General features: G+C 51.5%; 1 protein-coding gene and 1 pseudogene across 1 annotated transcript in view; one reads left to right on the top strand and one right to left on the bottom strand.

The window, feature by feature from the left end:
* LRFN2 (leucine rich repeat and fibronectin type III domain containing 2) overlaps positions 1–27,169 on the top strand; it is a 181,367-nt gene that overhangs the window by 148,324 nt on the left and 5,874 nt on the right. The window lies entirely within an intron of this gene.
* LOC131515589 (U6 spliceosomal RNA) lies at positions 15,839–15,938 on the bottom strand (annotated as a pseudogene).

Here is a 27,169-nt window from a genome sequence, read left to right as displayed (position 1 = left end):
TAAGGAGTGGCACCTGTAACTTCTCTTTCTGGGAAGGATGGATAACTCAATGGGAGTCTGCTGGGATTGTCTCTTTCAGCTTTAGTTGTTCCACTGTTCTTTTTTTTTTAATGTTTATTTTTATTTTTGAGAGAGAGAGAGAGAGACAGAGCATGAGCAGAGGAGAGACAGAGAGTGAGGGAGACACAGAATTCGAAACAGGCTCCAGGCTCTGAGCTGTCAGCACAGAGCCTGACGTGGGGCTCAAACTCATGAACCATGAGATCATGACTTGAGCCAAAGTCAAACATTTAAATGACTGAGCCACCCAGGCACCCCCATTTCCCCCCACATTTCTAAGACCTAGTAGGATTGAGGGAAAATGACAGGAGTGCCAGTAAGAACCTTGGGTCCCATTCAGAAATAGCCACCTGGGACCAGCTAACAGAAAATAAGGCAAGATGAGATAAGGGCAGGTGAGCGATTGTGGAGTAACTTAGTTGCTAGAGGCATCCCAGAGAAAAACAAGTCTGGAGTCAGAAGTCTGGAATGGCAATTAGGATGAAAAACTAAACTTAATACGACTTAAATCCACTAGGGTTTATATGTCTCTCATGTAAAAGAAGTCCAGTGGAAGAGAGTTTAGGTCTGGTCTTATGGGCAGCATGGCCACCAGCAGCCCTAAACTCCTTCTAGCTTTCTGCTCTGCCATCCTCAGCACATGGTTTGTGTCCTTAAGGATCACCTCGTGGTGCAAAAATGGCTGCTGAAGCTCTAGCTGTCACATCTCCCTTTCTAAAAATTTTATTTTATTTTTATTTTAGAGAGAGATAGAGCATGTGAGAAGGGGAGAGGGGCAGAGGGAGAGAGAGAGAGAATCCCAAGTAGGCTCCATGATCTGTGTGGACCCCGACCTGGGGCTTGATCCCACAACCCTGAGATTGTGACCTGAGCTGAAATCAAGAGTCAGACACTCAACTGACTGAACCACCACCTAGACGCCTCCACATCTCCTGTCTACACACGGCAGGAAAGATGAAAACCAGAGAGCAAGAGGGCAAAGGGGAGGAAATTCACAGAAGCCCCAGCCAATAACTTGACCACACCTATCTGCAAAGGAGGCGGGGAAGCGTAGTGTTTTAAAGCTAGGCACAATGTACTCCCATTACTATAGAGAAGATAGGGAGGCAGCTAGAATTTCCAGAAATTCAGTTTGCACCCCAACTCCACCATTTACTAGTCCTGGAACCAGGAGAAAATTGTTTCATTGCCCTCTGTCTCTATTTTCTCACCTGTACTTGGGAACAGAGATTCCCCTCTGCATATTTCCTGGGATTGTGGTGCAGACTGAATGAGATCGTGTATTTGAAAACACATCTTTCATTTTCTACTGTGCAGTGCTGGACACATATAAGTATGTATTGTTATTAGAAACCTTCCTACTTTCCCTTCTTGCCCCTCTTCTAGGCCCTTTTCTCCAGGCTGTCTCTTGTGGCTCCAGTCTTCAAAACCTTATTCTAAGAGAGCTGTAAAATTGAAAAATGATCTAATAGGGTTTTAAGAGATAAAGGTATAAGATGTAAACCCTCTCACAAATTTTTGCAGTTCAATTGGGAATTCTGAAAGACCCAAAGGAATGAATCTCTAATGGTGGAATTTCAAAACCCACAGCAGACTTGTGCATAGGGAAGACATTTTTCAGGGGTGCCTTCCAAGAGTATTTCAAATCATATCGCTACCTTCTCATCCTTTCTTTCTTGTGCTGCACAAGAAGATGACACCACCGAGATTCAAAAAGCTTCAGGGCATCTGCTCAGAGGTGACTACTTTTTCTACTTGTCATTCCCTCTTCATTCTCAAACAGCTTTGGCTGGAGACATCTCCGAAGATAGAAATAATTAGCAGGAGTAAAGGGATTATCCAGTCTGCCTTGCTTCTGAAATATGGTTTTCCCCCCACTGGTAAGGAAGAACCAGAGAACCAGATCCTTGTTAATTTTATATACCTTTGGTTACTCAGTGGGTGGAAGAGGGGATATCATTTATTTCATGCCAGCAAAAAACCAAAGAAGGTTCACAGAGGGAGGGGCTGTGTCCGGAGGAGTGTCTGGTGCTGGGGGTCAGTGCTGGTGTTGATGGCCATCAGAATGCCTCCAAACCCTCATCTGACAAGACTCTGCTCAGGTGGGTTCACAGAAGCCAGCTCCTTTTAGAAAGCACCAGGGGTGGGGAAGGGGTGAAACCCAGGCGTCCTGACCCCAAGCCCCAGGTTCCCACCTCCCCAGTGTTCCTTGACCTTGGCTGCACGCTGGAATCTTTTGGGGAGTTGTAATCTCTCTCCAAAAGATTCTGAGTCAGCTTGGGGTGGCGCCCAAGCATCCGTGTTTTTAAAGCTCCCCTGGTGACTTTGACGCGCATTCAGCATCATGCCACATGCCAGGGAAATCAGGTGTGTGGGCAGCACCGGTGGGCAGAGCCACTGTGCATCCCACGGCTGGGGGTTGGTCTCTGAACTTCCGGTGAGGGGAGAAGCCAGAAGACCTGGTCATCTCACTTCTCGGAGACTTTGCTTCATCCTTAACATCGAAATAAAAATCCCTGAGAATGGGGTTATCTCCCAAGAGGTAAAGTGTGAGAAACACAATGGAAACTCAAGCACCGTGCACGCTTTAGTTGCTGGAGTAACTGTTCTTGGTCTCTCAGTGGAGCCTGAGTGACAAATACAAGGATGGGATCAGGGGCCCCAAACATGGGTTCTTGTTATCTCCCCTCCCTTTCCTTCTCTGAGCCTCCGGCTTCCCATCTGCAGAATGGGAATAATACTAACTATCCTGCGTACCTCACTACGTGGTAGCGAAATGGAAGGAGATGTCAAGACGTGAACAAAGAGCATCTTCATAAAGTGCCAAGTGCTTCTAGTGGCGGAGATCAGACTACAATGGATTAATCAAATTCGAACTTGGAGAGTTTTTGTGTAACAGAATCCCAGAAGGAGGTAGTTCAAGGCTGGTATGGGAGCCCCCTGGCCTTCAAGGACTGAGGCTTCTTCTGTAGGTCAATGGCATAATCCTTAACATGTGGCTCATGTCTCCTGTGTTCAGGGCCTCCCCGCCTGCCCAGCCCACAGGTCGAGCAGGCACCGCCTCCGAGAGATGTCCCAGGAGGACTGAGCCCCAATTGCCTACGGTGGTAACCTGCTTAGTGGAACCCCCTGTATGGACTTTCTTCCCCATTTCCTCACTCACCACAGTGTCCTGGGCCCACCTCCCAGATAAACTACTCGCGTTCAAATCCTTATCTCCGGGTCTGCCTCTGGGAAACCAAAACTTAAACAAGCACCGCCTCCTGGATGGGTCAGCCCCTGTAAAGAGGGTAAAGAGCCCCCCAGAAGTCCCACCCAGTGACTCTGCTGAAGGCTGAGAAAGGTAGTCCTTTGTGAGGCACGTCGCCTCCCCAAACAAAATCAGGCCTCTGCCGGGAAGCTGGGAGAGGGGACAGGATGATGGGGAGGCTACAGCCGCTGCAAAGCTTTGGTGGTGAAAAGCTTTGGTGTCATTAACACCTCTTGGCACCTGTCCACTCAATCCCAGAACCCAGTAGCCAACATGTAGCTGAGGCCAGCCTGGGAAAGAAGATGATCCCGGCTGCTTTTCTGCCTCTTTGTGAGTGCTGTTTTTTCATCTCTGGAGACAGTGAGACAGAGAGAAACAAAGAGGGATGTCTTAGTTCTTGCCAATTAGGCCTATGGTCTGGCATGTGTGTGTGCGATTGGAGTGGGGCATCCTGTGGGTGACAGGAGGGCTCGGGACATGAAGTCAAATTAATGCCCATCATCCTCAAAGTCGCCAAGGTGGTGGGGGCGGGGGGCGAGTGGGCAGAGGCACATGAACCACAGACTGCGGTGCGCCAGCTCAGGGTGAAGGCAGGGCCACGGAGACTTTGCAACGTGGACGAACGAGCTCATTTACTATTCACAAGGGAGAGCTACTTCTAGCTGGGGTGGGCTCCCAAGATGGGCTCCGACTCATTCTCTGGCTGCGGGGCTGATGCTGTGGGTGGAAGTGCTGATCCAGATGTGGGAACTAACTTGCACTGCCTCGTAAAGGAGATAAGTGTTGGGAAATTGAACATCACAGGGAACTATTAAACACTTAACCTTGTAACATGGTAATTAGTTAGCGATGGTACCGAGTTAAGAGGCCTTTCAGTGTAGTAATTAGCCGCCTAAAAGGTTAAAATATAAACGAATGGCTTCGTGAACTTTATCCACTTGAGCTTTTTCATGAGCTAACTGAAGTGAATTCACTTGCCTGGGTCAGGAGGGTGTGTTCCGGGAGGGGGGGAGGGGAGCTTCTGGGAACAGGTGGAGTGGAGTGTTGGGTGTATCCTAGAAAATAAGTGGAATTCGAGGCAAGAGGGTAAGGCAAGCTATTTTAGGTGGAACTAGTAAAGACAGATGCAGAGGCAAGACCTGGTCAAGGACCTACAAGGGCTGCTGGTGTATTAGTCAGCTGCTACCACAGTAATGCTGCATGACAAAGAACCTCCAAATCTAGGCTGCTTACAGCCATTAACATTTCATTTTCTTACTCCTGTGTCTGCAGGTTCGTTGGAGTTTGGCTGGTCTTGGCCAGCCTGGGCTGGGCTGGGCTGGGCTGGGCTGTGGTTTAGATCCTCCCTACATACCTCATTCTGGAGCCCAGCTAGGGGTGGGAGCGGTTCAAGGTATGTTCTTCATTCTTCTCGCAATGAGAGCAGAAATGCAGGAGGGGAAGCCCAACAGAAGAGCCACACGCCTAGCCGCTGGTGACACCACACGTACTAAATCCCATTGGCCAAAGCGAGTTACCTGGCCAAGCCCAAAGTCAAGGGGCAAGGCTTGTACTTCACCCACCATCAGGCCATGGCTAGGCTGGGACGAAACAGGACTGACAACTCAATCCAGCACGCATGGCCTGCCTCATGGAAGAGCCGTCTCTGGGCAGGTTCTCAAACCTAAGTGTGCATCTGAGTCACCGGCACATTTGTAGGCACCCAGATGCACAACACGACTGGGTTTCTGACTCAGCTGGTCTGGAGTGGAGTCTGACAATCTGCTGTTGTAATACATTCTCCCAGGGTTGCCAATACTGTCGGCCTGGGGACCACACTTCAAGAAGATCCAGTCTAGGAAAATAATAGGAGGTTTGTTTAGAGAGGATCTGAGAGGTCAGCCTGTGGGTAGCCTTGAATGCCACACAAAATAGCTCTATGTACTAAACCCTTACTACCTCCCAGTTACTGTCCTAAAAACATTCTGTGTGTTCTTTTTGTTGGTACATTAACCCTGTGAGGTGTGGCATTGCCATCTGACAGATGAGGACTCTGAAACGTGGTGGGTGATGTGACTGACAAGTCCCCACAGCTTGGGGCGGGGTGGGGGGGGTGGAGATAGAACTTATAACCAGTGCTCTATCCTGTCCTGAATGTCAGCCTTTCACCTGTTGACACTGGGGAGCCAGATCAAGTTCTAAGAGAAGGAATGACCTGCAGTCGAGGAAAGTCTGGATTTGGAACTGGATGGTCTAGGCACAAACCACACTTTGATGGTTGATAGCTAGATTTTCATTTATTCAATCAACAAAAATTTATTGAGTTTTGGGGTAGACTCTGTCAAGACCCTAGGGCTAGAACAAGATAGGCAAAGTCCTTACATTCTTATGAGAGAGGGGGACAAAACATTTTATATGTGCACTAGGAAGACAAATAATTAGTATGAGGGGACACAGACTGAAGGGCTACTGTTGTATATGGGTGGCCAGGGATGGCCCCTGTAAGGAGTGACATTGGAAGAGAGACCTCAATGGGAGGAGAAAAACAGTCCAGCAAGGGAAATAGCATGGGCAAAGGCCCTGGGGTAGGAACAACTGGCCTTGTTGGAGGAGCAGCAAGGATTCTAGTGCATCTGGAGGAAGAGTGACAGTAAATGAGATTAGAGGACTGGACAGGGCTGGGTCCTGGAGGGGCTCACAGACTGTGGTTAGGCCTTGGATTTTATGCTGAAAAAGATGGGAGCCACTGGGGTATTGAACGTTGGGAGAGTGATGTGATTAAGAAAGAAGATTCTGGCTGCTAGGTGAAGAATAGACCTCAGGTGGTTAGGGGTGGAAGCAGGGAGACCAGTTACAAGATGGTTGCCGAGGTCTTCGCTATGTCTTGAGACCTTCTTGCTCCTTAAGGTTCACATCCAGAAAATGGGAGAAGCATCCCTTCTGTCTTTTGCCCTCAGGCTCTGTATGAGAGCAGAAGGAGATCAGGGTGTGGGCAAGGGAGTGAGTAGGAAAGACTCGGGCAGGGAAATCAGGTAGTGATTTTTCTGGCGGAATCCGTGGGCCTGCCTCTGCCTGGCTGGGGAAACAGCACAAGCCTGGAGTGGAGAGGGGTCCCGTCTCCCCCTGCAGAGCAGACGTCTCACGCATCACTGTCCCAGCTCTGCGCTCAGCGTCCCATCCCCCACCCTCTCCACCCCCAACCCTCTCACTCTGATAGGGAGTAATTATTTATGTTCTTGTTTAATTAGCTCATTAGGCATGTGCTGCAGTATTTCTGATAATAAATCTCCTCCTCTAGTGGCTCTTAAGTGCATTTTCACTGGTGCCTGGCCGCAGCGATGGACGCTGCAGTTGCAGATGTGAGGGTAGCTGCTGGTTGGGGCTGGGTGACCCGCGTTCTGTCCCCTGGAGTGTGTGTGGACAGGTGGGGAGGCTGCCGAGGCCCTGGGCATGGAGACAGGATCTTGGAAGCTAAGGCGGTGGCAGCAGCCGGCACTGAACGCCAGAGATATTTTTACCACCCGTCAAAATGCCACCGTGTGTGAGCCAGTGCCAAGGGCTGCCTCCCAAGGCTGCTTTGCTCTCCTCCCCCAGCCTTTGATTGTCGCTCAAAGGAAGGTCTGAGTGAAACAGAGAGACTTTGAAAATTCCCGGGTTGGGTAGGCTGGTGCCCAGCAGTTCTTTCCCTCTGGCAGGGGCTGGAAGGAAGCTTCTGTCCTACAGCAAAAGTGAGTGGGTGGGAGTTGCCTTCCTAAGGCACAAGTGCCAGGATTTAGACCCAAACCCCACTCTCTCCCATTCTGTCTAGAGTCCCCTCCTTCACAGAAGATCAGAGGGCCTGAAATTCTACCATTAGAGATGCATTTCTTTGTACTTAGCACAGGCAAAAGCCTGGGTGATGCTGACATGGCTTCCTCCGGGACTGGTCAACAGAGGATACGTGCATGATGGAGGGCACAGTGGAGGTCCCAGCAGCAGGAGGAGGCACGTGTTCAGGGTGGGGTCGTAAGGCAACCTCAGAGCCCAGTTCCGCTGCATGGACATATTGCCCAGGGCTCAAAAATGCCCAGAGAGACGAAGGGGAAGCCAAGGTCTTGTGATGGGTCCAGCTATTTATCTGTCACAACTCTCTTGGACTCTGTTCTTCCATCTTTAAATGAGCTTTGTTCTTGTTACCCTCACAGATTGAAAAAGGTTCGGAGTTAGAAAGGCATAGTTCAAGGTCATCCAGGCCAGGCCTCTCCTTTCTTTGTGAATCCTCATGATGCCCACCCCTTCTCCCACCCATCACCCCCACCTCCCACCACACCCTTAGGATGTTACCTGGCCCCATAGGGGAAGAACTTCCACATAAGAGAAACTACCCCCTCCTTTTTTACTCCAGGAGCCTGACTACTGTTGGGAGCTCTAGCTAAAAATGTTCCTATGACAGACCCCCCAAATTCATCTGCCTCTGCCTCCTGCCCTTACCTTCTGCCTGCACCCACATCAGGAATAATATGAATTCTTGTTTCAAAATATGTCCATGTGATGTTTGCAGATAATTCTCAGGGCTTGCCTGCCTAATGCCATTTTTTTTTTCAGATTCAACATCCTTTTTTTCCTGCCTTCTTCCGTTCTTGCATTTCACCTTTAGACATTGAAGAGGTGTTTAGTTTATGCTTCTAATGTCAGGTCTGGGCCACTCACAGGACCCCCCTGCCCTCCTGCAATTCACATTTCCGAGGGAGACAGACATTAAAGCACTTGGTACTTGAGGATTAACTGATTCAGTTATTACAGTTGGGATAAGTGCTGTGCAAGCACACGTGAGAGAGTGTCCTGGGAAGGTCAGGGAAGTCTTCCTGGAGGAGGTGATTCAGAAAGTCAAATTAGGAGCACGGTCAATGAAGAGACACAGGAGGCGATTTAGGTCAAGGGCCGCCATGCTTGTCCCTGGAGCAGGAAGGGACCTGGGGTGTATTCTGTGCTGCGTCTCCTGCTCCCCTGCCTCGGAGGTGTGCCAGGTTGTGCCCTCCCTCTGCGTGTGTGGGGTCCAGTGGGCAGTGTGCTGGATGTGGCCTGGCCAGAGCAATGTGGACTAAGGCAGCCCCTCCTGGGTTGGGGGTACCCCTCATCTGAAGGCAGCCTCGGCCCTTTCTGCTCCTATGGTCCAAGTCCCACCCAGACTGGAGGCCCCTAACATACCTGCCCGTCTCACGTTGTTCTGAGACCACCACAGCCCCTCCTCCGTATGAGGCTCTTTCCAAGACAGAATGACCCAGGGCTGTGTGGCAGCTTTGTGGGCACAACCAAGCATCCTGGGGTCCCAGGGCCTCTAGCTCAAACCTTCCTGATTCCTGATCTTCCATAAAATGTATATTTTTTTACTTTACTTGTCTCATTTTATGCGCTTTTGTGTGGCAACTCATTTTATATCGTTGGTTGGAAGTAAGTGGATTATAAATCACAAAACCAATGGATGGAAATTAGGTCAAAAGTGCCAAGTAAATGCAAGTGGTTTTTTTTTCCTCCAGTAATGATGATGACAATAAGAGCCAACCTTTCTTTTTTTAAAATTTTTGAGAGAGAGAGAGAGAGCATGAGTGTGGGAGGGGCAGAGAGAGGGACACACAGAATCCGAAGCAGGCTCCAGGCTCCGAGCTGTCAGCACAGAGCTCAATGTGGGGCTTGAACTCATGGACTTTGAGATCATGATCTGAGCTGAAGTCAGATGCTTAACTGACTGAGCCACCCAGGCGCCCCAAGAGCCAACCTTTCTGAGAAAGTACTATGTGCTAGTTATGATTCTAGTGGCTACCATGTATAAGCTTATTTAATGTTTCCAATACATCGATGACCAAGGTACTGTTATTATCTTATTTGTTTTTTTTTTCTTTTACAGATGAGAAAACTCAGGTGCCGAGAGGTTAAGTAGCTTTCCTGAGGTGTTCTGCCTGGGATTTGAACCCAGGCAGGCTGGCTCCAGGGTCTGGACCTCAATGCCTTAAAAATCTGCAGCTAGCTTGTGCTCCCCACTGTGCCAGGCATGTACGTCATGACCCGAGAGGCAGCCCTTACTAATATGCTCACTTCACAGGGTAGGAATCTCCAGGATCAGAGAGGGTAGGCAAGCTGTGTGAGGTCTCCCATCTTGGAAGTGGCAGAGCCAGAATCCAAACCCAGGCCTGCCATCCTCCAGAGAGTTCCTGACCACTCTTCTTCCTCCCTAGACATGACTTAGGGTGGAGAGGGGTGACATGGATGTCTTGGAGTTATAGGTAGTATGTTCAAAATTAGGGCATCTTGCTGGCTCAGTGGGTAGAGCATGTGACTCTTGGTCTCAGGGTCATGAGTTCAAGCCCCACACTGGGGCTTTAAAGCTTGCTTTCTTCTTTCTTTCTTTCTTTCTTTCTTTCTTTCTTTCTTTCTTTCTTTCTATCTTTATTTCTTTCTTTCTTCTTTCTTTCTTTCTATCTTTATTTCTTCTTTCTTTCTTTCTTTCCAGCTTACCATAAATAAATAAATAAATAAATAAATAGAAAAACAGAGACCAGTGACCACATTTCCTTTCTAGATCGCCCCCTTCCCAGCCACCTACTCTATTAACAAACCCAGAACCATCAGCCCGCTCTCCTTCAGAACCACCACGAGGAGAAAGGGGAAGTGTGAGCCAGGCCAACACATCCCAGCCACCCAAACATGGGAAAGCAAGTGGGTGCCTTAGGGAGGGGTCTCAGCTGGGCAGGTGGCAGAACTTCCAGGCAGTGCCAGTGACGTCTCACAAACAAAACCATAGCTTCTGTGAAAGCAGAAGGAGGCCCGCGCTGCAGAAAGGGCCTGGAGGATTCCGTGTGAGGCCTGCGAGCTGAGGCGTGTGTGCCTTCTGCCTCTTCTCCACACTGCAGAAAGTGATGGCTGGGCCCTGGGGCGTTTTAATTTATGGCTTGCCATTTGAACCGTGGCCGATCGGCCTTCCCCATGGCTGCCTCCTCCCAGGACTGAAATGAAACGCGGGTCACGGGTTCAACCCTAGTGATGGGGTGTACTCAGGAGAGAGGGAGGAGATTTATGGCTTGGTCTCTACCCTTAATGAGCCATCATCCCCCAGAGCCACGGTGGCCACTGCCTTCCCGGCCGGGTGAAGCCCAGAACCAGTGCCAAGGGGCAGGCAGGGGTGCGGGGCTGGAGGATGGTGCCATGAATCTCTGACAGCCACGGGGCTCCCTGGCTCACGGACATCCAGTGGAGGGAGCAGCCAGTGGATCACAGTTGGGCTGTTGACCTTGAGTCTTAAGCAAAGTGAAGAATAAAAGGTCATATTTATTCCGTCAGAGCCACAGGAGCCATAAAATATCTGAATGTGAATCAAGACAGCGATAAATCACTCATCGTTCTTGGGAACTTGACTGATCTGTCTTCTGGCCTTGTCACCCCTGGGCAAGCTGAGGAGCAGTGTGTTCAGAAATGGGGGACTCCAGGGGATCCCAAACAGTGCTCTCCCTGGAACGCAGAAGTGCCAAGAATCACTGAGACTCATGGTTTCCTAGAATGTAAGATGTCCCTCACTGCAAATAAGACCTTCTTAAGAGGTCTTCCTGACCACCTCCCCACAGAGGTTTTCGAGTGTGAGCGGGGGAGTGACACAGAGGGGGAGACACAGAATCCGAAGCATGCTCCAGGTGCTACACTGTCAGCACGGAGTCTGACGCAGGGCTTGGACTCACGAACCGTGAGATCATGACCTGAGCCGATGCTGGACGCTTAACAGAATGAGCCTCCCAGGCGTCTCTTACTTTCTTTTAACCCAATAGGCTTTTCCTTTTCGCCATAGCATGGTCCACTTTATAACATATTCATTTGCCAATTATGTTTATTATTTATTTTCTGCCCTCACCCTGCCCAGAATGTCAACTCCGCGAGGCAGGGACTTGTATCCCCAGTGCTGTATCCCCACTGCCTCCAGCAGCGCTGGCATATAACAGGTGCTCCGCAGACATTTCTTGGATGAATGGACCAGCCTGAAAAGACTGATCTAACCGTAACCCTTCTCTGTGCCCAGGAAGACCAGAGTCCCATCTGGGACACAGGACTTGCCCCGGGTCATACAGCCATTAGGGGTTGCAGGACTGGAAAAAGAATCCAGGCATCCAACTCCTGGGCCAGAGATGGGGTTCCACGTGGTCTGAACTGCACTCACACCCATCAGAGGACGTGCTTGCCCGCCACATTCTGCTAACAACCTATAAGATCGGGAGCTGGCAGTCCAGGGTGGGCAGGCTGGGGGTTCCTTGCTTCCTGTCTTGATTTTTTAAAAAAGCAGGAAGTGGGGGGGCAGGGGGGGGCTCAGTCAGTTGAACATCTGATTCCCGCTCAGGTCATGATCTCGCGGTTTGAGCCCTGCATGGGGCTCTGTGCTGGCAGTGCAGAGCCTGCTTGGGATTCTCCCTCTTTCTCTCTCTCTGCCCCTCCCCCACTTGTGCATGCATGTGCTCTCTGTCTCTCTCTCTCAGATAAATAAATAAACTTAAAACAAGGTGATGAATATACTGATAACTGACTTCCTAACCCAGAGGGGGTCCGATAATATGGGTTCCATGGGTGTGGGAGGTCAGGGAACTCTTACAAGGTGGCTGGGCATACAGCAAGAGGTGTTTAGGGAGCACCTTCACCTGGTGGCCGCCACTGTGCCGGCTTCTTCGCCTGGATCGCTCGTTGCATTCTGACTCCGCGCCGTGAAGGAGTATAATAATAATAGCCAACGTGCACTGAACTATGCGCCAAGTCCTGTTCTCAGTGCTTTTAGGTATTCATTCATTTAATCTGCCCGACAGCCCTATGAAGTGGAGAGCTTTCTATTATCGTCCCTACGTTACAAATGAGAAACCGGAGGCAAATATGCCAGGATATAAATGCTTCCATTCTGGGTGCTTGGGAGGCATCAGTGAACAAAACAACACAAGATCCTTGTCCTCCTGGGGCAAGCGGGCAACCAACACAAGTACACAAGTTCATTATATAGGTAGGGGAGGCAACGCGTGCTGTGCAGGTAGAGCAGAGCAGGGTAAGGGGCTGGCGGCAGTGGCCGAGTTGCAGTCTTAGGGCAGCCGGAGCAGGCCTCCCTGGCAGAGGCTTGAAGGAGGTGAGCCAAGCAGAGGTCTGCAGGAAGTGAGTTCCAGGCAGAAGGAACAGCCAGGGCCAGACCCCCAGGCCAGAGAACCTCCGAGGAGCAGTGAGGGGCCTGGGTGGCTGCAGTGGGGGAGTGAGGGGCAGAGTCCAGGAGATGGGACAGGAAGGGAGTGGGGTCAGATGACGGGAGCCTTACAGGCCCCCTCAAGGACACTGTCTCAAATGCTCTGACTCATTCAAATGGTCACCTCACTTCCAAGCTCACAGGTGGGGCGCTTGCGTGGTTCAGTTAGTTAAGACTCTGACTTCAGCTCAGGTCACGATCTCACAGCTCATGAGTTCGAGCCCCGCATCAGGCTCTGTGCTGACAGCTCAGAGCCTGGAGCCTGCTTCGCATTCTGTGTCTCCCTCTCTCTCTGCCCCTCTCCTCTCTCTCTTTCTCAAAAGTAAATAAATAAATAAATAAATGCTCATATGTGCTCACAGGCTCATGCCAGCACCCTCCTCTCCTCTCTGCTCACACACTGAGGGTGCTTCCACACTGGCCAGTAGACACACACTCACACACACACTGGCCAACAGACACACACTTACACGGCTACCCCTCCCCCCAGAGCTCCCCAGAGCTTCATTTTCCATCCTACCTGTGTCTGTGGAAGAAGGACGGGAGGGGTCCTCATCAGCCTTGCCCCATCAGCAGCCCAGCCTGGCCTCTCCACAGCTGGACCAGGTGAGAGAGGAAGGCAAGCCAGTTCCTGGACCTTCAGACCCATACACCCCAACAAACAGCGCTGGAGAGACTCCCAGAAAATTACAGATGGAAGTCTGTGATGTACTCACACCCAATTGACTCACGTGATTACTCCCATATGAGATTACAGACCCACATAGCCATCCTGCAGGGACACCAAAGTGCATTTAGTGGCTCTGTTCTGTGCTCATTGTCGGCACAGGAGCTGCTGTCCCAGGCCCGGGGAGGGGTGGGGACAGAGAAGGTAATAATACTGCTGCTTTTAGGGGCACCTGGGTGGCTCAGTTGGTTGGGTATCCATCTCTTGATTTTGGCTCAGGTCATGATCTCACGATGGGTGGGATTGAGCCCTGCCTCAGGCTCTGCACTGATTGTGCAGAGCCTGCTTGGAATTCTCTCTCTCCCTCTCTCTCTCTGCCCCTCCTCCACTCGCTCGTGCTCTCTCTCTCTCTCTCTCTTCCTCAAAATAAATAAACTTAAAAAAAATACTGCTTCTTTTAGGTAATCCCAGTTAGAACCAGGACGGGGCACCTCTAGACCAGGCCGGCCTCACCTGAGAGCTTCTGGCTAATGAATAAATTCCACAGTAAGGTTCATCTTCTCAGCGCCGAGACCCTGGCCCCCAAGATGACCTACCGGTGCCCCCAGACAGTTCACCTTCTGCCACTACAAGAGCTCCTGCCTGGAGATGGGTTAGGTGGTGTTAGTGTTCTCTATGAGAAAGATGTTGCTGCAGCCAAAGATCAGTAGACAGACAGACAGACAGGGAGAGATGATAGACATGACAAAGTAGGTAAGCGTTCACTATATTTATACATGATGTAGTGAGTACATATTGCATGCCAGTGTTTTGCATGTACTATTTCTAATCCTTATGTGGCTCTGCAAATTAGATTTGCAAACTGCCTTTATGAGCAAGAAGCCTGAAGTTCTGGGAAGTGAAGTAACAGGGGTAAAGATTAGGCGGCTGGTACATGGGGAGTCAGAAGTCGAGCTCACGGCCCGGGTCACTCCCGGGCCAAATCCTCTGTGCGCTCATGGTTGGGAACGCGGTGCCCAAGCTCCCACCCCTCTTTGCTGGCTGTACCCCACCCGCCCTCCTCCTGCTCCGCCTGGCTCCGGTCACCCTCTTCTGGTGATATTCTTGTAGAGTTCTAGAATGTCAGAATTGGACATTGAAGCACAGAGAAGAAAAGTGCCTTGCCCAAGGCCCCACAGCAAGTCCATGGCAAAGCCAGGGTTAGAGCCTTGTCCATGCAGTCTGGACCTGAGGCTATTTGATGGCGGGGGACAGCTCTGTTCCCCCACCCCGCCTCCCACTCGGCTGCGCAGAGTAGCCTCCGCACTGCGTCAAGATCTGACTCCAGAGGTCATTCTCTCCCTACCCCTGTTTAATTCCTTCCCGCCAGCCTGCTTGTGAGAGGCAGAGGTGTCCGGGGGAGGATCAGCAGAAACACAGCTGGGAGAAGTGCTGAGTGGGCTCCCTCCGCCCACTGGCTGAAAAGGACATCTCTCTGCAGGACGAGGCCACAGCAGAATGATGCCTGGCCAGCCAGGTGTCTGGCATGCCACTTGGTCGTGGGGTCCGGCTTCCAGGCACGCAGCTCAGAGCAGCCCTTAAGGAAGCACCAGTCTCCAGATCACTGATTCGTGCACCGGTGCTGAGTGTCCCTGTTACAAAAAACACCACCTCACATCCGTGACCACCTTACCGCTTAACATGCTGCGTCCGAGGAGACACGTCTTCCTAGGTTTTCCCAACAGTCCAGTTGCAGTAGTATCTTTCCCATGTAACAGACAAGAAAGCGGAGATTCTCAGGAGCGAGACCTCCTTGTTCCCGATGGCTCAGCTAGCCGACGGCGAAGCCAGAAATGGAACCTGATCTTCAGACGGCAAATCCGAGCATTTTTATTACACACACGTATTCCAAGCACTGTACACGGTACTGAGCAAATATTGTATTTAATTTTCACAAAGATACCGTATGATCGCTATTATTAACCCATTTTGCAAGCAAGAAAACCGAGTGCAGTTCGGAGATGTGCTGTGAAGAGGCGTACGTACATTGCATGGCCAGTGAGCTTTCTTTCTTCCACATAGCACAGATTCGACCTCGGGATTGATACAGTTCCCTTCCTCGGGGAGCTTCTCATCTGACACAGAGAGGGGATTATTACTGGGGGGAGAGGCAGGACCCCAAAACTCACCCATGAAATAACTGAGGGTTTCACATCATCTTGATTTCTTCTATCAAGGGTCAGCGTTGACTTCAGCACCATCATCGAAACAAAACCTCCCTCCTACCCTCCTGGCAGAATTTGCTTTGTGATGGCATTTTGCGGAGGGAAGGGGGGGGGCACTGATTTTATTGTGCCAAAATATGCATAACGTGAAATTGACTATTTTAGCCATTTTCAGTGTGTAGTTTGGTGGCACGAAATGCATCCACACTCGTGCTTCCGCCGCCCATCCCCCAACTTTCCGTATTCCGGACCGTGACTCCGCATCCATCAAACACCAGCTCCCCTTTCCCTTCCCCCCAGCCACCCTTCTAGTTCTTGTCTCCCCCCACTCTCAGAACTTCGTATAAGTGGAATTGTGCCATTTTGGTCCTTTTGTATCTGGCTTATTGCCCTGAGCGGAATGTCCTCAAGGTTCACTTACGGTGTAGCGTGGGGCAGAATTTCAGAAAAATATGGAATGCGTCATGAATTTTCGCGTCATCCTTGTGCAAGGGCTTCACTAATCTGTGTATCATTCCAACTTTAGTATACATGCAGCTGAAGCAAGTACTGTGATAACATTTTTTAAATGTTTATTTATTTTTGAGAGAGAGAGAGAGAGACAGAGCGTGAGCAGGGGAAGGGCAGAGACAGAAAGGGAGACACAGAATCTGAAGCAGGCTCCAGGTTCTGAGCTGTCAGCACAGAGCCCAAGGCAGGGCTTGAACCCACAAACCAGGAGATCATGACCTGAGCTGAAGTCAGACGCTTAACCAACTGAGCCACCCAGGTGCCCCGCTGTGATAACATTTTTAAGAAGGCTGGTGCCACAGGTGACTTTGCCGCTGGGTGGTGCCACCGTGAAATTATGGATCTGACAATGCGGGGAACTGTCTGTTCAGGGACATCACTGGGTGGCACTGACCTGGGTCTGCCAGTTAGCTTTTCCGGTGCATTTTGGACGCAGCTGGTGGGGAATCTTCTGTTTGAACACTCCTGTGTTTACAGCGAGGTGTAATTGGTCTGACACCTTCTGCATTTTTTCTGTAAGTGATGAATTGTTAGTGAGCAAGCTTTCTCAGCTCCTCAAGGAGATGAAAGGCAACTATCATCGTCATCTTCACGGGGGTAACCAGCCGCCCTGGGAGGGGGCGGCCATGCTTATCTCCACTGCATTTCATTTTTCATACCCACACAGGAGGTTGTCCTGCTATCCTCATTTCACACATGAGCGAAGAGGTTCGGAAGGAGAAAGTGATCCGGAGTCCCACGGTTGGGGGCAGAACCGGCCCTCAAAGAGAGATTTCTGTCTGATTCCGAAACCCACGCTTTTTCCTCTGAGACATGCCAACCCAGTCCTTGGGGGCTGGGAGCGAAGGACAAGTAAATACAGGGAGAAGTTCCCCATCCACAGAGACCTGGATCAAGAGAGATGGAGAGAAATTAAAGACCCAGAGAGAGAGGCCCGACACGGGCGGGAGAGCTTGCTGGGTCGGCTGCGGTGGTAGAAACAAGTCTGCAATCGTAGAAACACTGCTTCCAGGGAACAGAATGGAACAACATGACTTAATAGCAGCCTGGGGGAAATCACAGAACGTTTCCATTGACCGTGCGGAGCCACGGATGGGATGCAGCTTCCAGAAACTCTGATGCAATCTTGGGTGGGAATGGGAAGAGGCTCAAGAGAAGTAGGATGTCCCATTGGGGGAAGGTGGGGTCTGACTCTGTTCTCTGTGCTCAGACCGCCCCAGAGAGAAGGGCCAAACCCACCCTGGCATGCTACTGGAGGGGAGCACCCGGGTTGTACGTGGAACCCGGGGCCCTGAGGAAATTGGAAGGAATGGGAATGTTAATTCTGCAGAGGCAAAAAGCTCAACGTGGGATGGGAGAGCAAAGCCCAGTTTGAGGAGCACTGATGTGTCCACACAAAATAAATAAATAACGCCTTGTTCTGAGTGTTCCCAGGCGGGTGGCTTGGGGCCCATAAGAAGAAGGCCCAACGTGGGCCAGGACTCTCCTCCACTCAGGGTTGTGAGAAGCTGGAGGGGCTGCCTGGCCTGCCCCTGCGGAGTGGCGAGCACAGTGCTGATAGCCAGAACAGTCTGTTGCAGAGGGACCCATGCCCCTCTCCAGCAGTGCTCCTGAGGTCTGTGTGTGGAGACGGCAGGGGAGGCTGGAACAACCAGCAGACGTGGGTGAGTCACCAAGCTGGGCCAGCGGCCACACGGAGACAGACCATCAGGTCTCAGATGGCTGCCTCTGAGCTGGGCTGCATGCTGCCTAGCTGGCCGGAACTTGATCTCTCCGTCCCCATTGAGACCAGATGACTCCTCAGGTACCAACTAGCATATGCTGAGTGCTCGCTATGGACCCGGAACTGGTCAGAGCACACAGGTGCTGACTCTTTAGTCCTCATAGCAACCCTGTTGAACTGTAAACCTCCCTCTTTACGGAGAGGTTGAGTGGCTTGCCCAAGGTCACACAGTCGGTAAGTGATGGTGCTTGGCTTTGAACCCTGATGACCCAGTATCAGCACTTTAACCCCTCCAAGAGGAAGAGCACCATGGAGCGGGGCCAGCCTCCCCCAGTGACACTATAGTCTCAGCCAAACCCGGGGCCTGGCGATTTCCCATACCCTGACAGGCAGCCAGATCTGCCACACTTCCCGAGTCAGAGAGCAAAGGAAGGGTCTCCCCCGGGTCAGACCCTCACCTGTCACCAGGTAAGCCCTTCCTCTGGGGAGGGGAGCGAAGAGGCAGCCTGCTGGAGCTTGGCTCACTTTGGCCTGATTTCCAGCCATCTCTGCAATCACTCAGCCAGGGTTTAACTAACACTGGTCACCACCTGTCTTCTGGAAAACACTCTTGGAGTCACGTGGTGGGTGGGGGTACATGTCCTGCAGTGAGTGTTGCAGGCACGATGCCTCCCTACCGACCCAGCCAGGACCCAGGCACACCCCAGGTCTTCAGCTTTCTAGCTTGTGTGAGGTTTGTTAGGCACAAATCCCCGAGGCCTGCATTTCCACCGTCAGAGATACGTTTCTTTTGGTTCAGCATCACCAACTCCTTTATATAACAATCCCTCAAGAGGAGCTTACTCTGTGCCAGACACCGACCTAGGTTCTTTGTGAATCATGACTCGTTAAACCTTATAGCAACCCTATAAAGCAGAGCTTATAAATGCCCCATTTTACAGAAATGAGGTATTTTTAGGAAACTAAGGCACAGGCAGGTTAAGAAATTGCCCACGGTAAGTTATTACAGCTGGGAAACGGCCGAGCCAGCATTTGAACCCAGCAGGCTGGCTCCAGGGTCTGCTCATCACCACTGCCCTCGGCTGCCTCTGAAGCTTCTCTTTCTTTCTAATGGTAGGTATTCCTGGGAGGGGTGACATCTATCGTCGGGATTGGATTTATCAGGGATTTTTCTTAATAGAGACTTATGCAACAGAACTGTAACTAACAGGCGGAAAGTGGAAAAACAGGAACAACGATGTAGAAACAGAGGACCAGAGGGTGGGGGCCTCAAACTTCAGTTTGGCAAGGCAAAGAGAGCACTCTGGGAGCACACGAGCTTGAGCCCGGCCCAGGGAAACCCCAGAAGGATCCCAGTAAACCCTGAGGTCAGAGGAGTCAAGAAAAGCTGGAAAAACCAGAAAGAAGGGATGAAGCTTTCCAAAGTCACCGAGAGAGCTTGTGGGGAGAAAGAGAAACACAGGCATTCTATTGAAACCTTTAGGAGTGGCCTCTGAACCGGACAGCGTTCCCTGGGCTGGCCCCATCCGTTTGGGGTGCCAGGGCTCACGCAGGAAAGCACCTGTCTCCTGCTGGAGCACGTAACAAAGCTGTCCAGCATGCTCTGGAAGAGCAGCATCCTACTGCCCTGTCCGGTGTGGCAGCCTCTAGCCACATGTGACTAGCGTGACTGGGGACCTGAATTTTTTGTCTGATTCCATTTTAACTAATTTGAAGTTACATTTAAATAGCCACATGTAGCTACTCTTTGGTGGTGCAAATATAGAACATGCATTTCCTTCACCTGCCCAACAAATGTTTTTAAGGGCTGACTTTGTGCCAAGTGTTGTTCTAAAGGCTGGGGAAATATCAGTGAACAAAAGAGGCAGAAAAAAACAACAACCCTGGTCTCCAGAAGGAGAGCTGAGATTCTACTGGAAGGAGACAAAAGATAATTAAGAGGAAGCATAGGAAGGGGTGCCTGGGTGACTCAGCTGGTTAGGTGTATGACTCTTGATTTCGGTTCAGGTCATGATTTCATGGTTTGTGAGTTCGAGCCCCAGGTTGGGCTCTGCACTGACAGTGTGGAGCCTGCTTGGGATTCTCTGTCTCTCTCTCTCTCTCTCTCTCTCTCTCTGCCCCTCCCCCACTGATGCGTGCTTTCTCTGTCTCTCAAAATAAATGAACATTAAAAAATAGTAAGCATAGTAAGTAAGCCAATGACAGCATCTTTCTCTCAGGCAATAAAAGTGGACTGGGGTAAAAATGGAGCAGAGTAAGGGGCATGGGGGACCCAAGATAGAGGCGAGGGAGAGCCTGTGGTGTTAAATGGGTGATCAGAGAAGGTAACATTGGAGCAGAATTGAAGGCGGTGAGGTAGTGGGCATATGGACACCTGGTGGAAGAGCACTGAGGTAAGGTCAATGGCCAGTGCAAAGGCCCTGAGGCAGGAGCACCTTTGGCAGGTTTGAGGAATAGCAGGGAGGCCAGGCCCTGGTGCAGAGTGATCAGGGTGAGTAGGAAGAGAGGAAATAAGAGGAGATGTGCAGATCACATGGGACCTGTGGGCCATGCCAGGACTTTGACACATGAGACAGGCCTCACTGGGGGCATTGAGCAGAGGAAGGACTTGATCTGACTGGCTTGTAACAAGATCCTCTGGCTGCTGTCTCAGAAGACGCAGGGGGAGGAGAGCCAGAGAGTTCACCCAGAGGCCAAATAAACAAGGGCTTTGATCCCCAACCCTGCCTGCTCTCCCAAGGGTGGTGGGAATGGGTAGCGGGGGGGGCCTTTGCCTCAGAATCTCAGTAATCTTGAATGTGGCTTCTTTACTTGCGGAGGGCCTCAAGGCACCCGGAGGGGGTAGGGGGCCTGTGTTCTCAGCAGTGGCAAAGGCAGAAAGGCAGAGACAGAGCCTGGTCCTTGGCCCCTGGCCCTTGTCAGAAGTTGGTAAGAGGCTTCTGATTCTTGGAGCCCTCACCCAGTCACGCCAGCTCCATGATAATCCCATTCTAAAGAGTGGCCATGTGCCTTCCCTTGCTATCACTCAGGGCCAGGCATTTAGGGAAGACCGGCGTCTGGCATGAGACACCAGAAGAAGGGTGGCCACCACTTGCATCGGTACTTCCAGTAAATTCTCTGTAACTATTCTCTGATCTAGACCAGAAACAACAAATCTGAGACACAGATCCTTCCTGCCCCATGCTACTCTGTCCCACGGAATTTGAACACAGCCTCAGAATCCTTCTCGACCCTGGCACTCAGCCAACACTCAGGATTGGAACACAGCACTGAACGTATTTGCGAGCCTTCCAGAACCTCGCTCCTGGCTACTACTTTGATGACCCTATTTCCTGTCACTCTTCCCTCCCACCACTCTATTACAGCCATGCCAGCTTCCTCACTGTTCCCACCTCAGGGCCTTTGTACTGGCAGCTCCCTCTGTGAGGAAACTGCCCACAGATACCCACATGGCTCCCTCACAGTCTTCAGACCTTACAGGAGCATAAGGAAGCAGCCAGACAACCCTCATCCCTCCCTGAAATCCCACCTCCACCTCTAATTAGCTGTGCAACCTCGGGGCAATTCAGTTACCTTCTCTAAAATGGGAGCATAATTGTGAAAGGAACTTCTCAGGGCTATCATGAGCATTACTATCATGAAGTAATGTGAGAGCGCTGAGTTCAAGCCTTGGTTAGGTGCACATGTTCCCTCTGTGAGACCTGGGGCAAGTCACTTTTCTGCACTTCAATTTATTTATCTGTACATGGAGGATAATGGTACACCTCCCTCCCAGAGTTGCCATTAGAATTAAATCAGTTAATATATGTAGCATACTCAGAACAGTGTTTGACATACGGCAAGTGTTCAATAAATATAAGCTGTCGTGATAGCAATACACGATTTTTTTTTTATTATTGCTGTCAGTTAGCCTGACTCTTAAGACTCACTTCCTGCCAAAGTCGGATTCTGCACAGTTCAGTTCAAGGTAATTCAGTATAGGGAGGCTCATGCTCCACGGTCTGACGACCCGGGCTTACAGCACTGGCTCAGCCATTTTCCGGCAGTGTGCACTTGAGCAGGTGACCCGTATGCCTGAGCCTCAGTCTCTTCGTCTGTAACATGGGGATAATTATTCCCACCGAGAGCGCCCGTGCACGGAATCAAAGAGACCGTGACTGTCAAGTGCCCAGCACGTGGTAGGTACTCTGTAAGTTGTATGCAGGATAGAAGCGGCCCGGTCTCCTTTCCACCTTGCGGTTTGTGCAGGATGCAAACAGGCCCCTTTGGGGGCTTGCAGAAAGAAGGAGAGGCTGGGGAGCGGGGACGCTTGCCTCGGTTTAATGAGGCTCTTTCATGTGCCCCGAGATCTCGCAGCCGGCCAGAGAGGTTGGCAGGCTGGTGCTTCTCTGAAGAGCCGGGTAATGAGGGTGCAGAGCCGGGGAAGTGGAGTAAGGCAGCTTGACGTGGCTTCTCCAAATTAGTGCTGGGGCTCAGCGGGCAGCCGTGGTATATCACGGACGAGGGGACATGCACCTGCAAAGAAGTGGTGCTGGGGGAGCTGAGGGGCTGGGGGCTGGAGATAAAAAGAGGCGCATTTGCTGACAACTCCAAGAAAGCAGAGATTGTGTTTCTTGCGTCGATACCAGCACCAGTGTCTTCCTCTTCCACACATACACACTCAGCCCTCTGGGCCGGCACCCATGTACGCGGGCAGCAAGCCCCCAGGCCCTCCCTGTCCCATCTGCAGAGCCTGCACTAGTCAGGAGAGCCTAAGGTTGCCACAAATGGCTGCAAACACAGAAAGCCTCAAACGCAATCAAAGTTGATGTCTCGCTCTCCTGAGAGTCCAGGGCGGTAAACCGGGTTAGTCAGGAGGCCTTCTTCACCTGGAGATGCGGGCAGCGGCTTCCACCACCCCTCGGGCCTTGCTGTCACCCGCCTGGTCGGGTCACCACACCCCGAGTCTGGCCGCAGAAAGGAAAGAGAGCGCGGGGCAGGCAGTCCCTCTCGTTTAAGGCCTGGTTCGGGGCGGGGAACACATCCTGTTTGCCAGAATGTACCACTTGGAATCCCCTAACTGCAAGGGAGACGGGGGAATGTGGTCCAGAGCAAGCCCAGGGAGGAGGGAGTAGGTCTGGTAGTCAGCTCGCAGGCTTTGCGCTGAGACCCAGGCAGAGACTCAGCGTGTCTCCCATTTGTTCCCGGATGCCCCCAGTGCCTTTAACGGGAGCAGTTAGGAAAGAGCAGGCCTGGTCTGCAAGTGACTCTGGGAGAGGTCATATGGGAGTCACCTCAGAAGTGTCAGGGACATGCAAGAGTGTCTGAAGGGGGTGAGGCCTGGGCCGCAGAGGGGCAGGGCAGTGACTAACATTGCCTGGGACCAGAACCCTTACGTACTATATATATGTGAACACCTACACACGCACACACACACACACACACACACACACTCAGCTCTCAGATGGCACTGAGACACACAGACGTGTTCTACACATTTTATTTCACACATGCACAGACGTGCCCGCACTGACACACCCATACACATCCCTAAAGGTTGCCAGGAGGCCACGCGGTCAGCCTCAAGGCTATAGAAAAATGCCTCTCTGGAAAGACCTCCGCAGGACCAGCCGGTGTCTGAGAGTCACCATTAGCCAGCCGTCGTCATATTTAAATAAGATTCACTCGCATTTGTCTAGACCTTAACATTTAACATAGTGCTCTTTCATTCACTCAACCGTAGGGTAAATATTTACTCAGCAGTGACTCTGGGCCAGACACCATGATTGACAGTGGGGATAGAAGTGAATAAGACATAAGACATGGCCCCTGGCCTCCAGGGAGCCAGAGAAGAGCTCTAAGGGAGGAATGCAGGGAGGGCGCTGGGAGAGGAGGGCAGGGGCAGCTCTCAGTGGGGGGGAGGGGGCAGACATGACGTCTGGGTCAGGCCTCAAGGGCCGTGGTCACCAGGTGGAGAAAGATAGGTGATTTCCAGGAAGAGGGGCTGCTAGATGCAAAGGGGTCAAGGCGGCTTATGTGGGGAGTGGGGAGTCACTCAGAGAAAGTGGCACAGTGCTTCCCGAAGCTGGAGTTTCCACGAGGTTAGGCCAAGATGTGCTGCCGCCGGCAGGAAGCCATGATGGTCTTTTCCCAAAGTGAAAGGGGAAAATGATAACAGGCAGAACATTCTCGTCATGGAAAGGTTACCTCCTGTGCCACATAGGATTCAGTCAGGATTTATTGAGAAGAATAAAGCTCGCTTTAGATCTAAGGGGGAATTCAGTACAGGGGTTGGGCTACACAGGGGTTGGAATTGCTGGGGAGGGGTGTCAACAACAGGGCACAGTGAGGCACCCAGGGATTGGCTACAGCTACTACCACCCATCCACCCCCACCCAGTGGTGGGAAGCACTGGAGACGGAATGACCAGAACCTGAGATCCAAATCTATCTGGCATGAACCAGAACCCCAGGAGCTGGGATCACAGAGCGGGCTCAGGAACTGATGGGAAACCACCACCAGAGGCAGAAAAAGAGGAAGAAACAGCTGGCGTCTCCTGTTCCTCCCACCCTCCTTCCAGTGCCCCCATTGGCCAACTGCTCCTGGAAGCCCCGGGCCAAGGAGCCTGGGAACAGGCAAGGGAGCCTGGGAAATGTAGTTCCTTGCCACACAGAGTGGGGACAGGTGAAAGGAAGACAGACCTGACAACAAATAGTGGGATAACCGGCATGCTCCTATGATTCCCTCCTAAGCCTCCGGCATCAGCTGTAGACAACAGCTATAGATATGTCTGGCAGTATGAAGCTGAATGAATGAATGCCAAACGAATATTAATAGGGAAAAAGAAAAACAACCCAGGAGCAGCCACGTACTCCTGTTTTGTTTTTCCTGGGTAAGTGCTTGGGGTTGCAGCCTTAAATTGTGCTTTAGAACACGCGAGCTTAGTTACATTTAATGTGTTGGGGCAACTTAACTTAAAATAGCAATTCATGTTTTCTGCTAACAGAGATGTCGCTGGTTTCCGTGATGGAGAGAAGAAACCTATGAGGATTTCAGCATGTGTCTTTTGCAAGGAGGGCTGTGACCTGATGGCTGTGCCAGATATACTGCGTGGCCTCTCCAGATCCCCTCTTCTATACTGCTGTGTGCCCTGGAAGGCTGACCAGTGTGCAGCCATGAGCCCCAGCTTTTGGTTGGGGTCAGCCAAAGAGAGCAACAGCAGAAGGTGGGGAGGAGGGTGGAGAGGAGGATACTTATTTGGCCAGTCCCTGTGCTGTAAGGTTGCCCCTGGCTGCCTCTGTCCCTCAACCAAATTTTCTATTCCAGTGTGTTGGCCCCAGAGAACATCTGGCAATGTGTGGAGACATCTTTGGTCATCACAACTGGAGATGCTACTCATGTCCAGGCAGTAGAGGCCAGGGATGCTGCAATCATCCTACAGCGCCCGCGACAGCCCCAACAACAAAGAATTTTCGGCCCAAAGTGTCATCAGTGCCGAGGCTGAGAATCCCTACTCTGGATCAGTCCCTCTCAAGCTAGTCATAGTGAGGGATTTGCGCTGTTTCCCAATCTGTTGGAGACCAATGCTTTTATAAGAATGTAATGGAAATAAGTTATCACAAAAAATGATCATGCACTGGGATGTCATGCCGATGCCAAATTGCTAGAAAACTTTCATAATGCTTACTCTGAATTTCTGTACTCTCTGTTCGTGGACCTGTGGGCCACACACAGAGTAGCTCTGCTTGGCCTGCATGGGTCTTTCTCCTTCCTGGATCTGGTGACCTCCCCTTGATATGCTCAGGGCTAGATTAACAGCTTGGCTGCTATCAACCCTGGGTTATGACATGTTCCCTTGCGGTCCCCCATCCCCAAATCTACCCCTTTGTAATGAGGTCCTTGTAACATATCCCTTTGTGTGTGTGCCTTCTACCCCTAAAGAACCCAGCTGATTCCGAGGTGTTTTCCTAAAGACCGTGGGCAGAGTCAGAGGGTGTGTGAACGGAAGGACAAGAGTGTGATGGGCAGTCCGGTTTGGGAGCCCAGCTCGGGAGCTTGGCCTGTCTCTTGTAGGTCATGGGCAGCCCTTGAAGAATGTTTCAGTGGGCAAGGGGCATGGCCAGAGTTGTTTCAGATGGAGCACTCTGGGGATGGCGGTGCTGAGCATGGACTTTAAGGGAGCACGGGTGGAGGCAGGGAGGCTGTTTGGAGGCTGCTGCATTCAGGCACACCAGAGACGGTAGGACCTAAGCAAAAGTGTGTGTGTGGAGAGGGAAGGCAGGGAGAAGTCCAGAAGGAGAACCTGCCACCACAGTGCCCGTGGGGCATGGACAGCAGTGAAGGGGGACCCAGGCTCTCCACCTCTCACCGGGAGGATCAGCAGTTGATTGTGTTGTGGGGCATGAGCAGGTAGACAGGGCCACCCGGGCCAGAGATGAGTTCAGTTCTGTCACTAGAGTTTGAATAGTGCCCATTTCACATGACTTTCTCATGCAGTTCATCTCCCTGACTGCCTGGGGTGGGAAGCAGTCTTGCTTAGAAGTGTGGGCTCTGAGTCCCCGAGGATCCAGATCTGGCCTCAGCTCCACCACTCCCCTGAGGGAGGGGAAGCGACAACTGCTTAACGTCCCCCTTCCCTAAATTGGGAATGATGATAATGACTCCCTCCGGGGGCTGTCAGGAGGGTTAAGTGAGATAATGTGCGCAGACTTCCAGGCACAAGGTTAGTGTTCGGCAATTACCGTTTTTTTGGCAAAGGCAGACTTGACTGCCAAGGCTATTTGGAGCCAGCTGGCTCTGGCTCTCCTGTAAGTAGACACACACACACACACACACACACACACACACACAGGAACCAGGAGCTGCGTCCCTGCTCTTAATCCTGGAAGGTAGTCCCTTTCCTCCGCCTTGTTGCTGACAGGCCAGTTAAGGTCCAAAGCTTTTCCAGCCCAACCCCTCATCCCTGGTGCCAAGGATCTGCCTCGCCCTATCGCACTTCTGTCAACAACACAGCCCTTTGGGGCTTCATCACCTTCTGATCTTGCCTGATTTGGGAAGCAGGGACTGGGGGGTGGTGGGGAGAGGCCAGGCAGGGTCCTGCCCAAACAAAGTTGCCCTGAGGCCTCAGGAAAATAGGGCAGTGTCTGAGAGGCAGGATGGCTCAGTAGTCAGGAGTGGGGGCCCTGAGGCCCAACTGCCTGGTTCAGATCCCAGCACTGTCAGTTACTAGCTGGGTGCCCTTGGGGAGGCAGCTTAACCTTTCTGTGCCTCTGGTTCTTGTCTGTCTAATGTAGATGACAATTGTTATTATGAGTATTAATCCCCTTAAAGATCTCAGAACAGTGCCTGGCACATAGTAAGCCAGCCCTCGGTGTTAACTCCTCTTTTTCTTTATTATTAATCAGCAGTAGTGGTAGTCTGCTTTCCAGGAGGAGACAGCCAAACTCCGATAGGATTTCTGGGCTCATGGTCCATCCCCCGTGTCCTGGGATCGTTGCAAAGGTTGAATGCCATACTGAATGTGGAAACCCTGTCACACAACAGGTGTTCAGTAAACGAGCTGGGC

The sequence above is a fragment of the Neofelis nebulosa genome, chromosome 6, assembly GCF_028018385.1.
Source record: "Neofelis nebulosa isolate mNeoNeb1 chromosome 6, mNeoNeb1.pri, whole genome shotgun sequence".
Lineage (NCBI taxonomy): Eukaryota > Metazoa > Chordata > Mammalia > Carnivora > Felidae > Neofelis > Neofelis nebulosa.
Note: the sequence above shows the minus strand (reverse complement) of the source record. Positions and strands in the feature narration are given on the sequence as shown.